Below are 23783 nucleotides of genomic sequence, written 5' to 3'. Positions count from 1 at the left end.
CAACTCTGACCTCCTCACGTTCGTGAGCTAGCATAACCGCACATTTTATCCAAGGTACGGTGGCTCCCGTAGCGCACCTACGGTAAGTCAAAAGGAACAAAACAACAGATGCCCGAAAGGGTCGAGAGACTGAAAACGGTATGGATAACTAATGCTTGTGTTAACGTTACACAGCGCTCTTGTACAGCGACTGCTAGTTCATTGACCTGCGGGATACGTTGCTGATTGATCCACCAATTGAAAAGCATGACACGTATTACACAGTAATTTAAGCAGACCATAAAGGAGGAGGACACATCGAAGGCTCTCCTGGAGCAAGAAACGATGAAAGACGTCTCGTACAGTTTGAATGCATTTCATCGCCTTTCCATCCAGCTAGAACACGTCTTCATAAGCATTTCAGGAGGCACGCCGTCACAAGGCATTGACAAAGTGTGCTAAAGGTGACATGCCTTCTTAAAACAGAGACTCCTGTGTCTTTGAGCAGCATGACAATGAAATGATGTTCCCCTTGCTCCCTGCTACAGTGTGTAGGGGACATTTAAGGATGCACGCAAATAATCCCAGCATGTTAGATGGGTGATAAAAAACAGCTCAATTGTGTGAGCGATAAAAAGTCATATCGTTAAGTAATAAAATGAGTCCCAAATGTCACCCCATCGTCCCTATACGACTGGAACGCACTGCAAAAAAATCACTGAAGCTGGAGACTCATATCTCCCTCGCTAGCTTTAAGCACCAGCTGTCAGAGCAGCTCAGGGATCACTGCACCTGTACATAGCTCATCTGTAAATTGCCCATCTATCTGCCTACCTCATCCCCATACTGTTATTTATTTTATTTGTTTAGCTCCTTTGCTCCCCAGTATCTCTACTTGCACACTCATCTTCTGCACATCTATCACTCCAGTGTTTAATTGCTATATTGTAATTATTTCGCCACTATGGCCTATTTTTTTGCCTTAACCTTCCTCATCCTACCTCATTTGCACACACTCTATATAGACTTTTTCTATTGTATTATTGACTGTATGTTTGTTTATCCCATGTGTAACTCTGTGTTGTTGTTTTTGTTGCACTGCTATGCTTTATCTTGGCCAGGTCGCAGTTGTAAATGAGAACTTGTTCTCAACTAGCCTACCTGGTTAAATAAAGGTGAAATATATATATATATATATATATATATATATATATATATATATATATATATATATATATATATATATTTTTTTTTTTAAATATCTAGTGCTCTACTTTGACCTGTTTGGTAAAAACGAAAAACTTATTGGACAGATTCAGGCAGTACCTCTCTGTTCTTGTGAAACTGTGTAGTCAATTAGAAACACCAGACTTGGTTTTAATGGTTCCCCAACATCATTGGATGTTGGTTCTCCAACTGCTACTCTACCAGTAAAGCCTGTTTGGAGTGAGACACAGAGTATTCAACAGAAAAGGCATCCTGAAGCACTAAAGGTGCCCAGCTAAAGCACTAGAGGGTGAGGAAGTGAGCCATTTCCTTGTAAATGTGCGGCCGTCTGGGGCCTGCTTTGCCAAAACCTGCTTGCGGGTAAATCGAGGAGCAGGACTGCAAATCAAATTGGAACCTCATGTTTGGCTCCAGGCAAGCATGAGGAGCGCGTACAAGCGTTCATTCGAGTCAACGCTACCACAAGTCCACTGAGAGGGGTTGTGGGGTTGTTTCTAGCTTCCGGGTTCTGCCTTTTGGTTTCGGTAATGGAGCCACGTCGCACAATTACCGCGCCGAAATGGAAGTGAAATGAGCTGAGCTTCCCACACAGGGCGAGAGACAAGCTAACAGCCATCCAAGGAAACAGCTGTTGGGTCTCCCTACGCGTCAGCTAGCTTCTCATTCGCTCTGAGAGTGTAGTGGGGCTCGCTGTGGTTAAGCTGGGCCTGGCTTTGCCTCAGGACAACACTGCATATAATTTTCAGCTGCCAAATACTAGGAGTAAATTGAAACACAAAAAAAAAAATGTTAAGAGACATGCTTTCAGGTTGGATTCATGCACCGCAAACAAATTAGGGAAACTAGGTCTCGAAACAGCCCGCATTTCAGCAATGAAGCAGTTCCTTTCAGTCTGTCATTGAAATGCTGAAGTTAGAGTCCTACAGGCCAGTTAACCTATTACCAGTTTGATAGGATGGAACTGGAGAAATGAAAAAAACACTTAAATGTATGGTGTGGATGCAAGAACTGACCATCCATGAGATCAAAATGATCCCAGATTGCCCCCCTGAAGTTAGAAGCCTACAGGCCAGTTCACTTTTTACCCGTTTGAAGACAAAGTCTGGCAGACAAAGTAACAAGCAGAAACTATCAGCCTCTTAATAAGTCCTAAAGTGAGCCATTTACTCGAAGAAACATTTTTTTAAAGAATTAAAGTAATTTTACTCTAAAAGTAATCTAGACAGTATTTGACAGTATTTGACGAGCATGAAACTACATTTAAATCACCCAGCGCGGAGCAAAGGCAAGCCCACCCGAGCAAACCCGGGACTCCGAAGAGAGCCTCAGCCGACATGATTCATTATTGGCTGCCTGCAAATGATTCATTAAGCTCCATTAAAGGAGTCTGGGTAAATCCGTTGCCTGTTGAGAAATGGAGTCAAAGCAGAACACAAATGGCCCTTGTGGCGGCGGCCTCGGTCTCTCTCTCTGCCAGTGTTATTGAGGCAGGAAGTGTTCAGAATGGAGTCCAGTCGGGGTAGAAGGGAGGTACAGATAGAGGGAACATGCAGTCATTCATATTTTAGAGGTGTCTGTCACTTCCTGTCAACTGGGTGGGGACACAAACACGCAGGGGGCGCACGCACGAACGTGCACACACACACACACACACACACACACACATACACAGACTTATACACACACTACCGATCATCGCATCCTATGTGGACGTTATTGTGTTTCCTATGTGTATCATTCATCATTCAGCTTTATTCATCAAGGTGAGTAACTGAAAGCAAACACTCATGTCATCTGTACTGAATGATCTGATTGCTTCTTGATCCCGTCATGGTACTTTCATTAGGCCTATTGTTATGTCCTGCTCTGTTTGTGAATACAATACAAACTGACAGCCAGATGGAGTTGGTTCATTATGTAGTAGGCAACATATTTCTGTTTCAAGACATGCTGCTTAGAATTGAATACTTTATTGCTACTTACAGTATGTTTTTTTTTTTACAAATCGCTAGGATCCGTTTCTCAATACTTAGGTCACTTTTTCAAAACTCGTCCCACAGTGAGCACAACAGCAGTCTATGTGGGCGAAAGTGTGGATCATTTTTCATTGCTTTGGCACAAAAAGCTTTCAAATTGCTACATCTTTCAAATTTCATGAATTCTTTTCTCACTCAGACGCAACCACCAACAAAACTCTATGTACCTACAGGCCAATTTGCACATGTTTACATGCTCTTTTCAGAACTGTTAAACTTAAGTTCAAAACCTAACATAACACAAAATTGAATAAGACAGCAATTTTCTACATTTCTACAGTAATACAGCATTGAAATACATTACAAATCTAAAAAATGAAATACTATCAAAACAATTAGACAGCTGATTCCCATTGTAGCTGAAACACCTACCCAGGTGTTAGTCTTTCAATTGCATTACCGTCTATACAAACGGGGACATCTTAGGAATAATGCTGTACTGGGATGTAAACATGGACCCAGCCAGAGATAGAGAAGTGGCTGATAGAGGACAGCAGAGTGGCTGGGAGAGGGAGAGGAGTACGTACGCGTGGTGGAAGAAGACTGAGAGGAAGATCAAGAGCTGTAGGCTCAGGTGAGATTAGGGCCACTGTAATTGATCGTGTAATAAATCATGAGCTATCGATGCGAGAGGCTGGTCTGAGAGTGCAGCCAAATCTACAACAGTGGCATCTATTGTGAGACATTTTTGGCAAAACAACAGGTAGGATGTGCATTCTGCAAGGGCATCTGACCGAACCGCACATTACAGAAGAAAATTGAGCAAAGCCTCCGAAACCCACTTGTGTGTAATCATTTTTTGTATTTCTGCTTAGGACCCAACATTTACCTCCCACAGGCGGGAGAGGTACGATTTTCACTGCTGTGCAGGAAACTGCAATCGTTAAATGATCAACAGAAACAATGGCCTAAAACTCACAGAGATTCGGGACAGAGTGGTTTGCAGCCTATCCCAGGATGGTGTCACTTCTCCACTCACTATACTCTCCATTCCTCAACCCCATAGAGGAATTGTTTTCCTTATGGAGGTGGAAGGTTTATGACCACCATCCACATGATGAAAATGTCCCTCCTGGACGTAATGAATGCTGGATGCCTGGACATATCTGCAGGAGATTGCCAGCGATGGACCAGGCGAAAATATTCTTTCCTAGGTGTATTGCCCAAGATGACATAAGATGTGATGTGGATGAGAACCTGTGGCCAGATGCAGAAGACAAGGTTGACTAGCGTTGCTACTGTATCTGCATCGGTAGATGGTGTATATACAAATGATTGTATTTTGGAATCACTCAATGCCAAAAAATGACATAAAACATATTGAAGCACATTGAATCATGTCTGATTCATTCCTGTAACATATACTGCAGTTAATTCTAAACAGTAGAGAGGTGTCATTCTTGTTTTGTAAAGACATTTTACAAAAGAAAACATTGTGTAGTGCGACCGTTTTTTTAGGTCATACTTTTAAGATTGACAAAGTGTGCTTGTTGGATGACAACCTTTGCTAGTGTTATGGAGGAAAGAGTTGATTTGAGACATGTATGAAGTGTTATGTTAGTTTTAGTGCGTTTCGGATGTGAAATGAACTGCCGTGCCGAGCTGAAAGTTGGTTAGGAGAACTGTGTGAAGAGTTTTGAAAAAGTGACTTAAGTATGGAGAAATGTGTCCTAGCGATTGTAAAAAACTGTAAATGTATCGTAGAGCACTGGGGAGATGTTTCAGATGACAGCAGGAGCAGTTCTACCCTGTCATTACAGACAACGGCACACACACTCACAAGTACACACATACACACACACACACACACACACACACACACACACACACACACACACACACACACACACACACACACACACACACACACACACACACACACACACACACCTAACAGAATGACTCAGTGTGTGACTGCAGTAGTACCCTGCCATTGTCTGTGGGGAACACGTTGCAGTGTAAATGATGAAAGGAACACAGTGAACTCCGGAGGGGGTACCGAACCAAAGAACCTAACATCAGTCAAGAACCTAATGCACACACACACACACACACACACACACAGAGAATTTACAATAACATCAATCACACACACACATAACCTGTATAGTCAGCCCCGGCGAGGCTCACTTAGCAAGAGAATGGCGAGCGTCAACTTGACAAATACACAGTGAAGGTTTGTGAGGGAAGCTACAGTATTTTAAGAGAGCGAGTAGCATCTTAATCTGAAAGTACAGATGTAGGATCTTATTTTGTCCTGTACTGTCGCAGCAACATAATTCTGCAGCAACAGGACTTGACCGTTTAGTCCATAAATGTTGCTTGATCGGTGGTTAGGCTATTAGCTGGTCAAAACGAGGGCGACATGAATCGTGGAACACTGTTAAGAGTTTTTTCAATCGCTAATGTGCATTGGTCAAAACTGAAGTCACATTGTCAAAACTCTCCACAGTCAGCGAAACAGAAGTGTATGTGGACCAAACTGTGAATCGTTATTTCATTGAGTTCACACAAAATGCATACAATATATTTGCAGCACTTTTCCAAAACTGTTAAAAACACATTCAAAACAGAATGATGGCAAATGTCGTGCATTTCTACAGTAACCGTATTGAAACATATAGAAAATCGCAGCAGAATATTTAATCATTCCAAACACAGTTTCAGCTGAAAGCCTACCCAAGTGTCCTGTTTCCAGTCTCGTTGCCAAACAAACAAAAGAGGATGGCTTCGGAATGATTTAGTTTGGAAACATGGATCAAGGAAGGCAGGTTGGTGGGGAAAGACGAGTGGCAGGGAGAGGGAGACAGGTTGGTGGGGATAGAAGAGTGGCAGGGAGAGGGAGACAGGTTGGTGGGGAAAGACGAGTGGCAGGGAGAGGGAGACAGGTTGGTGGGGATAGAAGAGTGGCAGGGAGAGGGAGACAGGTTGGTGGGGAAAGAAGAGTAGCAGGGAGATGGAGACAGGTTGGTGGGGATAGAAGAGTAGCAGGGAGAGGGAGACAGGTTGGTGGGGAAAGAAGAGTAGCAGGGAGAGGGAGACAGGTTGGTGGGGATAGAAGAGTAGCAGGGAGAGGGAGACAGGTTGGTGGGGATAGAAGAGTAGCAGGGAGAGGGAGACAGGTTGGTGGGGATAGAAGAGTAGCAGGGAGAGGGAGACAGGTTGGTGGGGATAGAAGAGTAGCAGGGAGAAGGAGACAGGTTGGTGGGGATAGAAGAGTGGCAGGGAGAGGGAGACAGGTTGGTGGGGAAAGAAGGGCAGCAGGGAGAGGGAGACAGGTTGGTGGGGAAAGAAGGGCGGCAGGGAGAGGGAGACAGGTTGGTGGGGAAAGAAGAGTGGCAGGGAGAGGGAGACAGGTTGGTGGGGATAGAAGAGTGGCAGGGAGAGGGAGACAGGTTGGTGGGGAAAGAAGAGTAACAGGGAGAGGGAGACAGGTTGGTGGGGAAAGAAGAGTGGCAGGGAGAGGGAGACAGGTTGGTGGGGATAGAAGAGTGGCAGGGAGAGGGAGACAGGTTGGTGGGGAAAGAAGAGTAGCAGGGAGAGGGAGACAGGTTGGTTTGGGAAAGAAGAGTGGCAGGGAGAGGGAGACAGGTTGGTGGGGATAGAAGAGTGGCAGGGAGAGGGAGACAGGTTGGTGGGGAAAGAAGAGTAGCAGGGAGAGGGAGACAGGTTGGTGGGGAAAGAAGAGTAGCAGGGAGAGGGAGACAGGTTGGTGGGGAAAGAAGAGTAGCAGGGAGAGGGAGACAGGTTGGTGGGGATAGAAGAGTAGCAGGGAGAGGGAGACAGGTTGGTGGGGAAAGAAGAGTGGCAGCGGGAAATTGCCATTGTTGACATGTCATTGTCATTGTCCTTAGCGGATTCCGACTTCCATTGTTGACATGGTCATTGTCCTTAGCGGATTCCGACTTCCATTGTTGACATGGTCATTGTCCTTAGCGGATTCCGACTTCCATTGTTGACATGGTCATTGTCCTTAGCGGATTCCGACTTCCATTGTTGACATGGTCATTGTCCTTTGCGGATTCCGACTTCCATTGTTGACATGGTCATTGTCCTTAGCGGATTCCGACTTCCATTGTTGACATGGTCATTGTCCTTAGCTGATCCCGACTTCCATTGTTGACATGGTCATTGTCCTTAGCTGATCCCGACTTCCATTGTTGACATGGTCATTGGCAGCAACGCAATAAAACTGAGGGAAGTTCGGGACAGAGTGCTGGCAGACAATATCACTTTTGGGAATGTGACTACGGTCAGCACAACAACAATTGCCAGAGTCCTAGAGAAACCTCAAATAAGGAGGAAGCAGTTGTACACTGCACCCTTTGAGAGAAACGGTGAACGTGTGAAAGAACTCCGGTATCAATATGTCCAGGTAAGATGTCTGTTCAACAACCAAACAGGCTACACACACAGCTAGGGATAATGTAAAGTACTGCAAAACCAGGCAAACTGCACACACATTCATCTTTGTGGATGAAGCGGAATTCAACCTGGCAAAAACACGCCCGCAGGGGAAGAAATGTGATTGGACAGAGAGCAACCGTGGATGTCCCCGGCCAGAGAGGAGCTAACATCACAATGTCTTCAGCACTTTCCAATGATGGTTTGCTGCTACACAAACCACTCATTGGCCCATAAAATACAGAGGCTAATTTATTTTCCGGATGACCTGCATAATGGACTTGTGCCAGCGGAGGAGAGAGGGGCAATAAACTCCCCTACCGTCGTTGTTGTGTGGGATAATGTGGCCTTCCACCACTCTGCTGCAGTCACAGACTGGTTTGCTGCACATCCCAGGATGTCAGTACTATTCCTGCCTCCATACTCCCCCTTCCTAAACCCAATAGAGGAGTTTTTCTCTGCGTGGAGGTGGAAGGTTAATGACCTTACTGGATGCCATGAATGCGGGATGTGGAGACACTTCTCCTGAAGACTTCCAGGGCTGGATTAGACATTCCAGAAGACACTTTCCAAGATGCATCCCTAGAGAAGACATCAGATGTGATGTTGATGAGAGCCTGTGGCCAAATGCACCAGAGGGAGAACTAGAATCCTCACAGTACTGTACAGTATGAGTGTTATATTATACATATATTATACATGTTGATGAGAACTAGAACCCTCACAGTACTGTACAGTATGAGTGTTATACTATACATGTTGATGAGAACTAGAACCCTCACAGTACTGTACAGTATGAGTGATTATATTATACATGTTGATGAGAACTAGAACCCTCACAGTACTGTACAGTATGAGTGATTATATTATACATGTTGATGAGAACTAGAACCCTCACAGTACTGTACAGTATGAGTGATTATATTATACTGGTTGATGAGAACTAGAACCCTCACAGTGCTGTACAGTATGAGTGATTATACTATACATGTTGATGAGAATTAGAACCCTCACAGTACTGTACAGTATGAGTGATTATATTATACATGTTGATGAGAACTAGAACCCTCACAGTACTGTACAGTATGAGTGATTATACTATACATGTTGATGAGAATTAGAACCCTCACAGTACTGTACAGTATGAGTGATTATATTATACATGTTGATGAGAATTAGAACCCTCACAGTACTGTACAGTATGAGTGTTATACTATACATGTTGATGAGAACTAGAACCCTCACAGTACTGTACAGTATGAGTGATTATATTATACTGGTTGATGAGAATTAGAACCCTCACAGTACTGTACAGTATGAGTGATTATATTATACTGGTTGATGAGAATTAGAACCCTCACAGTACTGTACAGTATGAGTGATTATATTATACATGTTGATGAGAACTAGAACCCTCATAGTACTGTACAGAATGAGTGTTATACTATACATGTTGTTGATGTTTTTATTGATGTAATTATTATTGCAGCCCTGGAACTTACTATATGCAAAAATATAGAAAAATAAAAGCTTTTGAAGCAAATTGCTGCATTTCTGATTCATTCTTGTTACATATACTTGAGTACAGTCAATAAAGTGAAAAGGTGCTATTCTTATTCTATCATGAAATACTGATTCATCACACAAATCATTCAAGCTTCAAAGAGAAAAGTTCATCACTTACGTAATGCTCCCTGTTAAGTGTTTTTTTTTAGGTCGGTGTGTTATGAGTGACAATGTACGCTTTCTGAGTGAGAGCTGTTGCCAGTGTTATGGTCGAACGAGCTTATTGTGAGACATGTATGAAGTGTTTTGGTGGTTTGAGTGAGTTTTTGGAGGTGAGATGAACTGTTTGGCCAAGATGCACGTTGGTAATGAGGACTGGGTGACGGGTTTTGAAAAAGTGGCTTCAGTATTGACCGACGCTTGTTAGCGATTGAAGAAAACTGCAATATAACCGTGTTTTAGTGACTCGCGCAGAACCATTCTCAGGAACAAACAAGTCATCAAATTCAGACCCGACATCTGTGTGTTCCGTGCAGGGTCAGTCAGTGACTACTTATCCACTCTATAAGGGGCCCCTCAAAGAAAAGAAGAAGACAGATAGTGATGAAGTAACGCCTCTTCCTGTCACTGATCATCGTTGTCTATATGAGTTTTGAAACAATATGAAGGTAAATGGTGCCGTTTGCTGGAGACGTCTAACTGCCACCTTCTACATTTCTGAGGGAATGTGTGTGTGTGCGTGTGTGTGTGTGTGTGTGTGTGTGTGTGTGTGTGTGTGTGTGTGTGTGTGTGTGTGTGTGTGTGTGTGTGTGTGTGTGTGTGTGTGTGTGTGTGTGTGTGTGTGTGTGTGTGTGTGTGTGTGTGTGTGTGTGTGTGTGTGTGTGTGCCTGCGTGTATGCGGGCGGGTGTGTGTGGTGTATGTGTGTGCATACATGCCTGCTGGTGGGTGGGTGAATGTGTGCATGCATTTGTGTGTGTACCAATGGAGACTCCTCAGAGGAGGACGGGGAGGACCATCCTCCTCAGTGAATTTCATAAAAATAAAAATGGTAAAACATTGAAAAAGTTATCCTTTTTAGATAAAACTATTCTAAATATATTCACGTCACCAAATAATTGATTAAAACACAATGTTTTGCAATGAACATCGACAGTAGCCTCACCAGCACTCTGTAGGGTAGCACCCTGGTGTAGCCGGAGAACTATACTTCTATACTGTGGCTATACATATTTTTTATATATCACTCCACGCAATGGTAATGAATAAAAGAACGCATAATGAAGGGCAAACAAATAAGTCCAACCCCAGCCAAATCACCTCCTTGTGCTCTCTTGATGAGGCAGCAAGAATATTTGTTTAACCCTGAGATATAGACGAGGTGATACAACAAATCCTGATCTCTGTCCCTGAAGGCTTCCTTTCGCCCCCTGAAGAAACATATTCATGCAACGAAAGAGGAGGGAAGAAATTGGAAGGGTGAATCAAAAGGTGAAGAAATTCAATAGATACAGAAAAAAAGGAAAAGCCTGACAACAAAGCTGCGCATCTGCAGTTTTATTTAACCTTTATTTAACTAGGCAAGTCAGTTAAGAACAAATTCTTATTTTCAATGAGGGCCTAGGAACAGCCTCGTTCAGGGGCAGAATGACAGATTTGAACCTTTGTTGTACAATTAAATGTCAGATGCATTGCATTTCGAACCGCAATCTAATAAAATCAGAGTGTGTCAAATTACAGTATAAGGGTGTGCTAAATACAGTATAAGCCCCACTAATAATTACATTATTTTATTGAAATAGTTTAACCTGCTTTTTTTGTAATAATCACTGATCTGGCTTTGAAGTCTGTCTATGAAAATGCCCTTTTTGTTACAAATTTAATCAGAACCGTGCATAATACACATTCACTAAAAATGACCTACTTGAAGCATTTTGAAGAACAATCTGGCCTTAAATGGCCATGTACTCTTATAATCCACACCCGGCACAGCCAGAAGAGGACTGGCCAACCCTGGTTCCTCTCTAGGTTTCTTTCTAGGTTCCTGCCTTTCTCAGGAGTTTTTCCTAACCACCCTGCTTCCAGGCTGGGTTTCTGTATAGCAGATGTAAAAAGGGCTTTGTAAATACATTTGGTTGATTGATTCTTATAGCAGGTATTATAGAAAATGAACACAGGTCTCATAAATAATCTCACAAGCCCACTTGCTAGTGAGTAACCAGCTAATCTTTACATTTCAAGTTTAGCCTTGGATCTATTTGCTAGATTTAAGAGTTTCATTGTTATGAACACACCCTCCTGTACATCTCCAACTGCTAACAGCAAGATAGCCGGTCCACTTTGCTCAGAAGTTGAAATCAAGTGGCCTACCTTACTTCTCAGAATTAGACTGAGTTGCCAATTCCTTATATAATTGTTTTTATGCTTATTGCACATTTATAAAACACAGACTGAACAGCTACTCTCAAAGCGTTTGGCTAAAACGCTGCTAGCGGTAGGTACGTGCTACAGGAATAGCCAAGCGCGATAACACTGAGCATTTCTTTTCCAGAATCCTTGTTCATTGATACTCCTGTTTTAGTAGTGTCTGCTCTGCACACAATTTGATTAGTTGAGACATAAAAAAGGGTATCGTTAGACAGATTAATTTCTCTATTACAGTAAAATAATGTCTCAATGTGTTTCAGTGTCCATACGACCGTTTCTGTTGGATCAAACCTCAAATGCAAATAGAGATTTGAAACCGCTTGTCAGAGAGGAAGAGGTTATCTCTCAACTTTGTTGGTGTGAGTGGCAGGAGGGTTGGTGTGTGTGTAAACAGAGAGGAAGAGGCAAAGAGAGTGGTTTCACTCGCCATAATCTTTCCAAAATAAGCCCAATGTGTGTCTAAGGGCTTATTTTGGACCTTAGCCTGTCGCCTGACTTCCCGCCTTTGAGACGATGACTCCCATTGTTAGGGCGGATTCATGAGTATCTCGTCATTACATTCAGATCTACGGTGTAAATGGTGAGGGGCACACAGCATAGAAGGAGCGAAGGAGACAAGGACAAAAAGACAGCATGATAACAACCGGATTTGATTATTGCGATACAGGCATTTGGAATACCACGCAAAAACATTTGAATTAATCGCATGAATTCGATACATCGCCCAGCCCTAATTTCCACTAAAAAACTATCTGAGGAAAGAGAGTGAGAGAGAGAGAGCGAGAGAGAGATAGAGAGCGAGAGAGAATGAGTGAGTGACAGAGTGAGAGAGACGGATAGAGATAGTGAGAGAGAGAGAGAGAGAGAGAGAGAGAGGGAGAAAGTGATAGGAAGAGAGAGACACAGAGAGCGAGTGAGAGACAGAGAAAGAGAGAGGGAGAGAGAGAGGAAGAATCCTCTACAGTATTTATATTTGACAGTGGAGAAGAGAAATTATATCCCAGCTGTGCAATCATTATCCTGTTTAATCAGCTTCTTGATATGCCAAACCTGTCAGGCAGATGGATTATTTTGGCAAAGGAGAAATACTCACAAACAGGGTTGTAAAGAAATGTGGGCACAACATTTGAGAGAAATAAGCTTCTTGTGAGTATGGAAGATTACTGGGATTTTTTTATTTTATGAAACATGGGACCAACACTTTACATGTTTGGTTTTTATTTTTGTTCAGTGTATATATATTCTAATCTGTGGTATCATTGCAAAACACACATGCAAGCACATGCACCCACCCACACACACACACTTGAGCTTTCAGTCCTATATATTTATATATTATAAAATCAAGATGTGGGAAGCGTGAAAAGCACCTGTTTTATCTACTTTGGCTGACTGGGGAAAAAAAGAAAAGAAACCAAAGTTTGAAGGCAAGTAAGAAACTCTGACCAAAAAAAAACGATGTTTCTGGAAGTATATTACCTAGCGTGTGTGTTCTGCCGGCTGTCCACGACAGCACATTTTTACCATCCGCCAGACGGCGACGTCATTTAGACTGTCAACATAATGCGTCAAACGGTGCCGTTTTACACTGACGAGACAAGACGTGGAAATTGGATTTAACAAACAGTCCCGCAGGAACAAACATTCTCTAAAGCTGAGGGACATTTAATTTCACACCCCTTAAACAATGCAGCCTTTTCCAGCGGCCTCAGAGGCTTCCAGGCTTACTCAGTGTCACTTCAAACTTAGTCTGCGACTCACTCAACTGGGACCCTATTCCCTATATAGTGCATTACCTTTGGCCAGGGACCACAGGGCTGTAAGGTCTGCGCCCCAATCAGCACTGGTCAAGAGTAGTGCACTATATAGGGAATGGGGTGCCATTTGGAATACATTTGGAATTTTTCTGCTGCTTGTGTCCTGAACTGCGGAGAAATAACTTCTGTAATTTCACAGAACTGGGATGAACTAATATTTTGGAAAGGGTCAGTGACACAGCCTGCGCAACAGTATGACAAATAGCTGTGGTAACAAACTGCTAAACCTCTCAACCCAGATATTTGCCAACGGAGGAGTTTAACTTGAACTGCCTGACGGTCTAAGGAAGCGTCCCAAATTCCCTATATAGTGCACAAACACACACACACACACACACACACACACACACACACACACACACACACACACACACACACACACACACACACACACACACACACACACACACACACACACACACACACAAACAGAAGGACATATGAGCAGACTTGGAGCCACAACAGGAGTAGAGGTCAGCATGACATCATTCGAGTCAATTGGAGGTGTACCTGTGGATCTATTTCAAGGCCTACCTTCAAACGCAGTGCCCCTTTGCTTGACATCATGGGAAAATCAAAAGAAATGAGCTAAGACCTCCACAAGTTGTTGTAGACCTCCACAAGTCTGCTTGGGAGCAATTTCCAAACGCCTGAAGGTTCCATGTTCATCTGTACAAACAATAGTACGCAAGTGTAAACACCATGGGACCACGCAGCCGTCATTCCACTCAGGAAATCAATCCCAGAACAACCACAAAGGACATGATAAAGATGCAGGAGGAAACAGGTACAGAATTATCTATATCCACAGTAAAACAAGTCCTATATCAACATAACCTGAAAGGCTTAGCAAGGAGGAAGCCACTGCTCCAAAACAGTTTGCAAATGGGGACAAAGATCGTACTTTTTGGAGAGATTTCCTCTGGTCTGATGAATCAAAAAACAAAAAAATAACTGTTTGGCCATAATGACCATTGTTGTGTTTGGAGCAAAAAACGGGGAGGCTTGCAAGCCGAAGAACACCATCCCAACCGTGAAAATTCACCCACCTTTTGTGAGAAGCTTGTGGAAGGCTATCTGAAACATTTGACCCAAGTTAAACAATTTAAAGGGAATGCTACCAAATACTAATTGAGTGTAGGTAAACTTCTGACCCACTGGGAATGTGATAAAAGAAATAAAAGCTGAAATAAATCATTCTCTCACCTATCATTCTTACATTTCACATTCTTAAAATAAAGTGGTGATCCTAACTGACCAAAGACAGAGAATTTTTACAAGGATTAAATGTCAGGAATTGTGAAAAACTGAGTTTAAATGTATTTGGTTAAGGCATAAATGTAAACTTCCGACTTCAACTGTACCTAACCATAAACATCAATGCCTTTCTTAAAATCAATACACAAAAGTATATTTTTTATAAACCTGCAAATTTAGTCAAAAGAAATTCATGTTACCAGGCAATATTAACTAGAGAAATTGTGTCACTTCTCTTGCGTTCATTGCACACAGAGTCAGGGTATATGCAACAGTTTGGGCCGCCTGGCTCATTGCGAACTAATTTGCCAGAATTTTCCATAATTATGACATAACATTGCAGGTTGTGGAATGTAACAACAATATTTAGACTTAGGGTTGCCACCCATTCAAAAAAATACGGAACGGTTCCGTATTTCACTGAAAGAAAAAATGTTTTGTTTTCGAAATGATAGTTTCCAGATTTGACCATATTAATGACCAAAGGCTCATATTTCTGTGTTTATTATATTATAATTAAGTCTATGATTTGATGTTTGATAGAGCAGTCTTTTAGGCAGCAGCAGGCTCGTAAGCATTTATTCAAACTTTACTGCATTTGCCAGCAGCTCTTAGCAATGCTTGAATCACAGCTCTGTTTATGACTTCAAGCCTATGAACTCCTGAGATTAGGCTGGCAATACTAAAGTGCCTATTAGAACACCCAATTGTCAAAGGTATATGAAATACAAATGGTATAGAGAGAAATAGTCAACGAGTAATAATTCCTATAATAACGACAAGCTAAAACTTCATAACTGGGAATATTGAAGACCTGGGAATATTGAACCACCAGCTTTCATACGTTCTCATGTTCTGAGCAAGGAACTTAAACGTTAGCTTTTTTACATGGCACATATTGCACTTTCTTTGTTCTTCACCACTGTGTTTCTGCATTATTTAACTTCTTCGATATAGGGGGCACTCTTAATTTTTGGATAAAAAAAACGTTCCCGTTTTAAACAAGATATTTTGTCACGAAAAGATGCTCGACTATGCATATAACTGACAGCTTTGGAAAGAAAGCACTCTGCCGTTTCCAAAACTGCAAAGATATTGTCTGTGAGTGCCCCAGAACTAATGCTACAGGCGAAACCAAGATGAAATTTCATACAGGAAATGCCCCAGATTTTGAATGCGCTGTGTTCCAATATCTCCTTATATGGCTGTGAATGCGCCAGGAATGAGCGTACACTTTCTGTTATTACCCCAAGGTGTCTGCAGCATTGTGACGTATTTGTAGGCATATCATTGGAAGATTGACCATAAGAGACTACATTTACCAGGTGTCCGCTTGGTGTCCTCTGTCTAAATTATTGCGCAATCTCCAGCTGTGTCCACTTTTCCATTAGGTTCAGAGGAGAAAGGCAACTGCCACGAATGATTTATCATCGAACAGATATGTGAAAAACACCTTGAGGATTGATTCTAAACAACGTTTGCCATGTTTCTGTCGATATTATGGAGTTAATTTGGAAAAAAGTTTGGCGTTGTAATGACTGAATTTTCGGGGGGTTTTCTTAGCCAAACGTGATGAACAAAACGGAGCAATTTCTCCTACACAAATAATCTTTTTGGAAAAACTGAACATTTGCTATCTAACTGAGAGTCTCATCATTGAAAACATCCAAAGTTCTTCAAAGGTAAATTATTTTATTTGAATGCTTTTCTTGTTTTTGTGAAAATGTTGACTGCTGAATGCTAGGCTTAATGCTATGCTAGCTATCAATACTCTTACACAAATGCTTGTGTAGCTATGGTTGAAAAGCATATTTTGAAAATCTTAGATGACAGTGTTGTTAACAAAAGGCTAAGCTTGTGAGTCAATGTATTTATTTAATTTCATTTGCGATTTTCATGAATAGTTAACGTTGTGTTATGCTAATGAGCTTGAGGCTATGATTACGCTCCCGGATACGGGATTGCTCGACGCTAGAGGTTAAGAGGCTCCTCTGTCCTCACTCTTACCTGTATTAATGGCACCTGTTTGAACTTGTTATCAGTATAAAAGACACCTGTCCACAACCTCAAACAGTCACACTCCAAACTCCAATATGGCCAAGACCAAAGAGCTGTCAAAGGACACCAGAAACAAAATTGTAGACCTGCACCAGGCTGGGAAGACTGAATCTGCAATAGCTAAGCAGCTTGGTTTGAAGAAATCAACTGTGGGAGCATTTATTAGGAATTTAAGACATACAAGACCACTGATAATCTCCCTCGATCTGAGGCTCCACGCAAGATCTCACCCCGTGGGGTCAAAATGATCACAAGAACGGTGAGCAAAAATCCCAGAACCACACGGGGGGACCTAGTGAATGACCTGCAGAGAGCTGGGACCAAAGTAACAAAGCCTACCATCAGTAACACACTCCGCCGCCAGGGATTCAAATCCTGCAATGCCAGACGTGTCCCCCTGCTTAAGCCTGTACATGTCCAGGCCCGTCTGAAGTTTGCTAGAGAGCATTTGGATGATCCAGAAGAAGATTGTGAGAATGTCATATGGTCAGATGAAACCAAAATATAACTTTTTGGTAAAAACTCAACTCGTCGTGTTTGGAGGACAAAGAATGCTGAGTTGCATCCCAAAGAACACCATACCTAATGTGAAGCTTGGGAGTGGATACATCATGCTTAGGGGCTGTTTTTCTGCAAAGGGACCAGGACGACTGATCTGTGTAAAGGAAAGAATGAATGGGGCCATGTATCGTGAGATTTTGAGTGAAAACCTCCTTCCATCAGCAAGGACATTGAAGATGAAACGTGGCTGGGTCTTTCAGCATGACAATGATCCCAAACACACCGCCCGGGCAACGAAGGAGAGGCTTCGCAAGAAGCATTTCAAGGTCCTGGAGTGGCCTAGCCAGTCTCCAGATCTCAACCCCATAAAAAATCTTTGGAGGGAGTTGAAAGTATGTGTTGCCCAGCAACAGCCCCAAAACATCACTGCTGTAGAGGAGATCTGCATGGAGGAATGGGCCAAAACACCAGCAACAGTGTGGGAAAACCTTGTGAAGACTTTCAGAAAACGTTTGACCTCTGTCATTGCTAACAAAGGGTAAATAACAAAGTATTGAGATAAAATAAATAAAATAAAGACCAAATACTTATTTTCCACCATAATATGCAAATAAATTCATTAAAAATCCTACAATGTGATTTTCTGGATTTTTTTTTCAAATTTTATCTGTCATAGTTGAAGTGTACCTATGATGAAAATTACAGGCCTCTCTAATCTTTTTAAGTGGGAGAACTTGCACAATTGGTGGCTGACTAAATACTTTTTTGCCCTACTGTATATATAAATCGGACGATTAATCAATATCGGCATTTTTTGGTCCTCCAATAATCTGTATTGTTATCGGCGTTGAAAAATCATAATCGGGCGACCTCTAAACCGGAGGGCCCAATTATGTGCCCATAAAGATGCCCGAGACCGGCATCATCCCTGGCGGTAGCAAACACCAACCAGCTGCAGCCATCTTCTCATAGGAGACAAAGGTTTCTGCCAGCTGGCGTGTGATGTCACAACAACAAAGGGATGTGCGTGTGTGTGTGTGTGTGTGTGTGTGTGTGTGTGTGTGTGTGTGTGTGTGTGTGTGTGTGTGTGTGTGTGTGTGTGTGTGTGTGTGTGTGTGTGTGTGTGTGTGTGTGTGTTAGTGTGCCAGTGGAGAGAGAGACGCCCCTCCAATTCAGCGTTGGGGCTTTTGAAGGGATCAACAATGCCAAAGCATCACGTTGCTGAACTCAAGCCGTCTCGACTGAAGTCGTCTCGTTGCCTTGGCTACGTGACTGGAATACAACCCGGTAGGTAAATGAATCCTTACCACCCCAAGGAGATGGAGAGAGTGTATGGATGGAGGGGGGAACTCAAGAAAGGAACTTGGAGAGAGGGAGGTCTCTGTAGGCTGGTGAACCCAATTTAGTCTGCCTAGAGTCACCAGGCAGTGAAATGACAAATGAAGTATATCGGAGCCATTCGGTGTACTACGCATGGCGGTATCAGGGAATAATGCCGGTGGCAAGGCACACTTTAATGGCCAAGCAAAATAACAACAGCAAAGAGAACACACATCCGTAATGTACCAAACGCCCGCAGTCCCTTTCAGAACAAACACAAGAACAAACGAAGACAAAGTGAAGGAGGAGACAGAAGTAGCTTGAGTGAAATGATGTGGTGCAGTTTGAATACATGGGTTATAGCAGACCTAGGTTCAGATTCTATGCTAAACCATGTAACAGTGAGTTCCACAAGTTTTGGGACAGTGAGATATTTTGTTGTTGTTTTGGCTCTGTACTCCAGCACTTTGGATTTGAAATGATACAATGGCCATAATGTTCACGTGCAGACTGTCAGCTTTAATTTGCATCCATATTGGGTGAACCGTTTAGAAATTGCAGCAGTTTTTGTACATAGTCCCCCAAATACTACACTTGTTTTTCTAAAGTCTATCAACCTAGACAGCAGGCATGCCAGCTAAGATAGTTAGACAAGCTAGCTACTCTAACCTGAAATGGCATCTTGGTAGCTAGTTATGAGGTTTGGAGATTGGGACTGTTGGATTACTAGAATTTATTGATGACTTTACATGTATAAGGAATGTATATGTTGGTGTCAATGAAGGGTGAATAGGAACTTGGTGTATGGAAAGCTACTGAGTGCAATGTTTCTAAGGAGGGAGGCAAAGGGCAATAGTTAGTCTCTGATAAGGCAGGCCAGCTGCGGAACTAGGGAGGAGTGAGGAATTCGACTTGAGGTCAAGTCAACAGACGAAGTGAGAAGAAACCTCTGGGAAGGGAGCCAGAGGGGGCGGACCACAACGACCCTCCTACTACAGGCCTATCTCATACACATACACTTTCCACGCCCACAAACGTTCTAGCAGGGCCATAACTACTGTACACCAGTGACAGGAACCAATTAAGTTCATGCCTAGCAACAGAGATGTATTGGCTGTCACGGTGTGTAAGGAGTTGTCACTGCCTACTCGGAGGTTATAAATATCTGTGCTTGTGTAGTCTTTACAGCTGTATGACACAGTGGGTGAATAAACTTGGTTTGAGCTTTATCTCGTCATTTGTGTGTTTTTAATCTATTTGTTCAGAACCTAACCCTGCTGTAGCCCTGATGTACCTCTGATGTAACCCTTCTGTAACCCTGATGTAACCCTGATGTTACCCTGATGTAACCCTGACTGTACCCTGACGTAACCCTGACTGTACCCTGATGTAACCCTGACGTGACCCTGATGTAACCCTGATGTACCCATAATGTAACCCTGATGTAACCCTGATGTTACCCTGACGTAACCCTGACGTGACCCTGATGTAACCCTGATGTAAACCATGATGTAACCCTGACGTAACCCTGCTGTAACCATGATGTAACCCTGATGTAACCCTGATGTTACCCTGATGTAACCCTGATGTACCCATAATGTAACCATGATGTAACCCTGACGTAACCCTGCTGTAACCATGATGTAACCCTGATGTAACCCTGATGTTACCCTGATGTAACCCTGACTGTACCCTGATGTAACCCTGATGTACCCATAATGTAACCCTGACGTAACCCTGACGTGACCCTGATGTAACCCTGATGTAACCATGATGTAACCCTGACATAACCCTGATGTAACCCTGATGTAACCCTGAATGTACCCTGATGTAACCCTGATGTAACCCTGACTGTACCCTGATGTAACCCTGATGTAACCCTGACTGTACCCTGATGTAACCCTGATGTAACCCTGATGTATCCTGGTGTAACCCTGATGTACTCTGGTGTACCCCTGATGTACCTTGGTGTACCCCTGATGTAACCCTGATGTATCCTGGTGTAACCCTGATGTACCCTGGTGTACCCCTGATGTACCCTGATGTAACCCTGATGTAACCCTGATGTATCCTGGTGTAACCCTGATGTACCCTGGTGTAACCCTGATGTAACCAGGATGTAACCTGGTGTAACCCTGGTGTAACCCTGATGTACCCTGGTGTAACCTTGATGTAACCCTGCTGTAACCCTGATGTAACCTGATGTAACCCTGATGTAACCCTGGTGTACCCTGGTGTAACCCTGGTGTAACCCTGATGTAACCTGGTGTACCCCTGATGCAACACTGATGTAACCCTGATGTACCCTTGTGTAACCCTGATGTACCCTGATGTACCTCTGATGTAACCGTGATGTACCCTGATGTAACCCTGATGTTACATCAGGTTACAGCAGGGTTACAGCAGGGTAACAGCAGAGTTGCATCAGGGTTGAATCAGGGTTATATCAGGGTTATATCAGAGTTACATCAGGGTTACATCAGGGTTGCATCAGGTTACATCAGGGTGACATCAGGGTTACATCTGGGTTGCATCTGGGTTGCAGCAGGGTTACAGCAGGGTTGCATCTGGGTTACATCAGGGTTACAGCAGGGTTATATCAGGGTTAGATCAGGGTTACAGCAGGGTTACATCAGGTTTAGATCAGGGTTTACATCAGGGTTACAGCAGGGTTACATCAAGGTAACATCAGGGTTGCATCTGGGTTGCAGCAGGGTTTACAGCAGGGTTACAGCAGGGTTTACAGCAGGGTTGCATCTGGGTTGCAGCAGGGTTACATTAGGTTACTGTACCGCTGGGGTATTCACCATCACATCACTGTATAAATAGACATGGTAAGCAGTAAAAGTAAAAGCATCTGCTGCACCTGTTTTAACATCTGTTAATCTGTGTACGCAACATATAAACGATTTTTAAAGTTGGTGATCTCTCTCTCTCTCTCTGTCTCCTCTCTGTCTTTTTATTGCAGATCAATAACATTAAATGCCATGCAGCCTCTCCTCTCCAGAGCACTGGACACTACACTCTGCTGTAAATCCTTATGGTGCTGCAAGGATGTTTAATTTTCCGCTTGCAGAACTCCCAGGTTTACACACACACACACACACACACACACACACACACACACACACACACACACACACACACACACACACACACACACACACACACACACACACACACACACACACACACACGCAGCGTTAGGACAGAGGGCAGCAGGAATCTTTCTGTTGCACGGACATTGGGAAGAGTGTGTGTGTGTGTGTAATATAGAGAGGGGGTGTTGGGAGGCAGGGTATGCCCCCCTGAAACACTGCTAGCAGTGGGACATGGCATTCAGCGTTAATAAAAGGGTCTGGGGGGAGGAGGATAACCCCCTTACTGTCACACACAGACACACTCTCTCAAACACACACACACACGGCGCGCCACATGTTTCCTGTCAGATACAGATGATGTTTGACCCTGAGCAGTGTGCAGAGCCATCCTTGTTGAATAATGCAACAGGACATTTAAGCTCCTGTGTAAAGGGCATTATATGGGTAAAGCTCAGGGGAGCGAGAGAGAGAGGGGGTAGAGAGAGAGAAAGAAACCTTAATTCACAGAGCAGCGGCTGGAGGGGGCCTGGCTGGCTACTACATTGCAGGGGGGCAGGCTGGCTACTACATTATAGGGGGCCTGGCTGGCTACTACATTATAGGGGGCCTGGCAGGCTACTACATTAAAGGGGGGTTGGCTACTACATTATAGGGGGGTTGGCTACTACATTATAGGGGGCTGGCAGGCTACAACATTATAGGGGGTTGGCTACTACAGTATAGGGGGGTTGGCTACTACATTATAAGGGGGTTGGCTACTACATTATAGGGGGGCTGGCTGGCTACGACATTACAGGTGGGCTTGCTGGCTACTACATTATAGGGGGGCTGGCTGGCTACTACATTATAGGGGGGCTGGCTGGCTACTACATTATAGGGGGGCTGGCTGGCTACTACATTACAGGTGGGCTTGCTGGCTACTACATTATAGGGGGGCTGGCTGGCTACTACATTACAGGGGGCTGGCTACTACATTACAGGGGGGCTGGCTGGCTTCTACATTACAGGGAGGCTGGCTACTACATTACAGGGGGGCTGGCTACTACATTACAGGTGGGCTGGCTGGCTACTACATTATAGGGGGATGGCTACTACATTATAGGGGGGCTGGCTGGCTACTACATTACAGGGGGACTGGATGGCTACTACATTATAGGGGGGGGTGGCTACTACATTACAGGGGGGCTGGCTACTACATTATAGGGGGGCTGGCTGGCTACTACATTATAGGGGGGCTGGCTGGCTACTACATTACAGGGGGGCTGGCTGGCTTCTACATTACAGGGAGGCAGGCTACTACATTACAGGGGGCTGGCTACTGCATTACAGTGGGGCTGGCTGGCTACTACATTATAGGGGGATGGCTACTACATTATAGGGGGGTGGCTGGCTACTACATTACAGGGGGACTGGATGGCTACTACATTATAGGGGGGGTGGCTACTACATTACAGGGGGGCTGGCTGGTTACTACATTAAAGGGGGACTGGCTACTACATTACAGGGGGGCTGGCTGGATACTACATTATAGGGGGGTGGCTACTACATTACAGGGGGGCTAGCTGGCTACTACATTATAGAGGGGCTGGTTACTACATTACAGGGGGACTGGCTACTACATTACAGGGGGGCTGGCTGGATACTACATTAGAGGGGGGCTGGCTACTACATTACAGGGGGGCTGGCCACTACATTATAGGGGGGCTGGATGGCTACTACATTACAGGGGGGCTGGCTGGCTACTACATTACAGGGGGACTGGCTACTACATTATAGGGGGGCTGGCCACTACATTACAGGGGGCTGGCTCCTACAGAAGCCTGAGGATGGGTGGCTCTTTCACTGACAGTGACAGAGCGACTGTTGAAATAACACTACAACCCCCTTCGCACACACACAAGGTCAGACAGACAAACACACACACTCACATACACACAGAGACACACACACACACACACACACACACACACACACACACACACACACACACACACACACACACACACACACACACACACACACACACACAGATAGGCGTACGCATTCACAATCACGAAGTGAAGGTCAAGCGTCCCTTCAAATAACTACATGGTGGGATGAAGACAGAGAGAGGGTAATGGGTTCAGAGGCAGAGCAATGGCCTTGTTGGAGT

General features: G+C 43.9%; 1 protein-coding gene across 3 annotated transcripts in view; it reads right to left on the bottom strand.

Moving 5' to 3' along the window:
- LOC135507809 (catenin alpha-2) overlaps window positions 1-23783 on the bottom strand; it is a 679445-nt gene that overhangs the window by 537423 nt on the left and 118239 nt on the right. The window lies entirely within an intron of this gene.

The sequence above is a fragment of the Oncorhynchus masou genome, chromosome 21, assembly GCF_036934945.1.
Source record: "Oncorhynchus masou masou isolate Uvic2021 chromosome 21, UVic_Omas_1.1, whole genome shotgun sequence".
NCBI lineage: Eukaryota > Metazoa > Chordata > Actinopteri > Salmoniformes > Salmonidae > Oncorhynchus > Oncorhynchus masou.
This window is presented reverse-complemented; position numbering and strand designations above follow the sequence as displayed.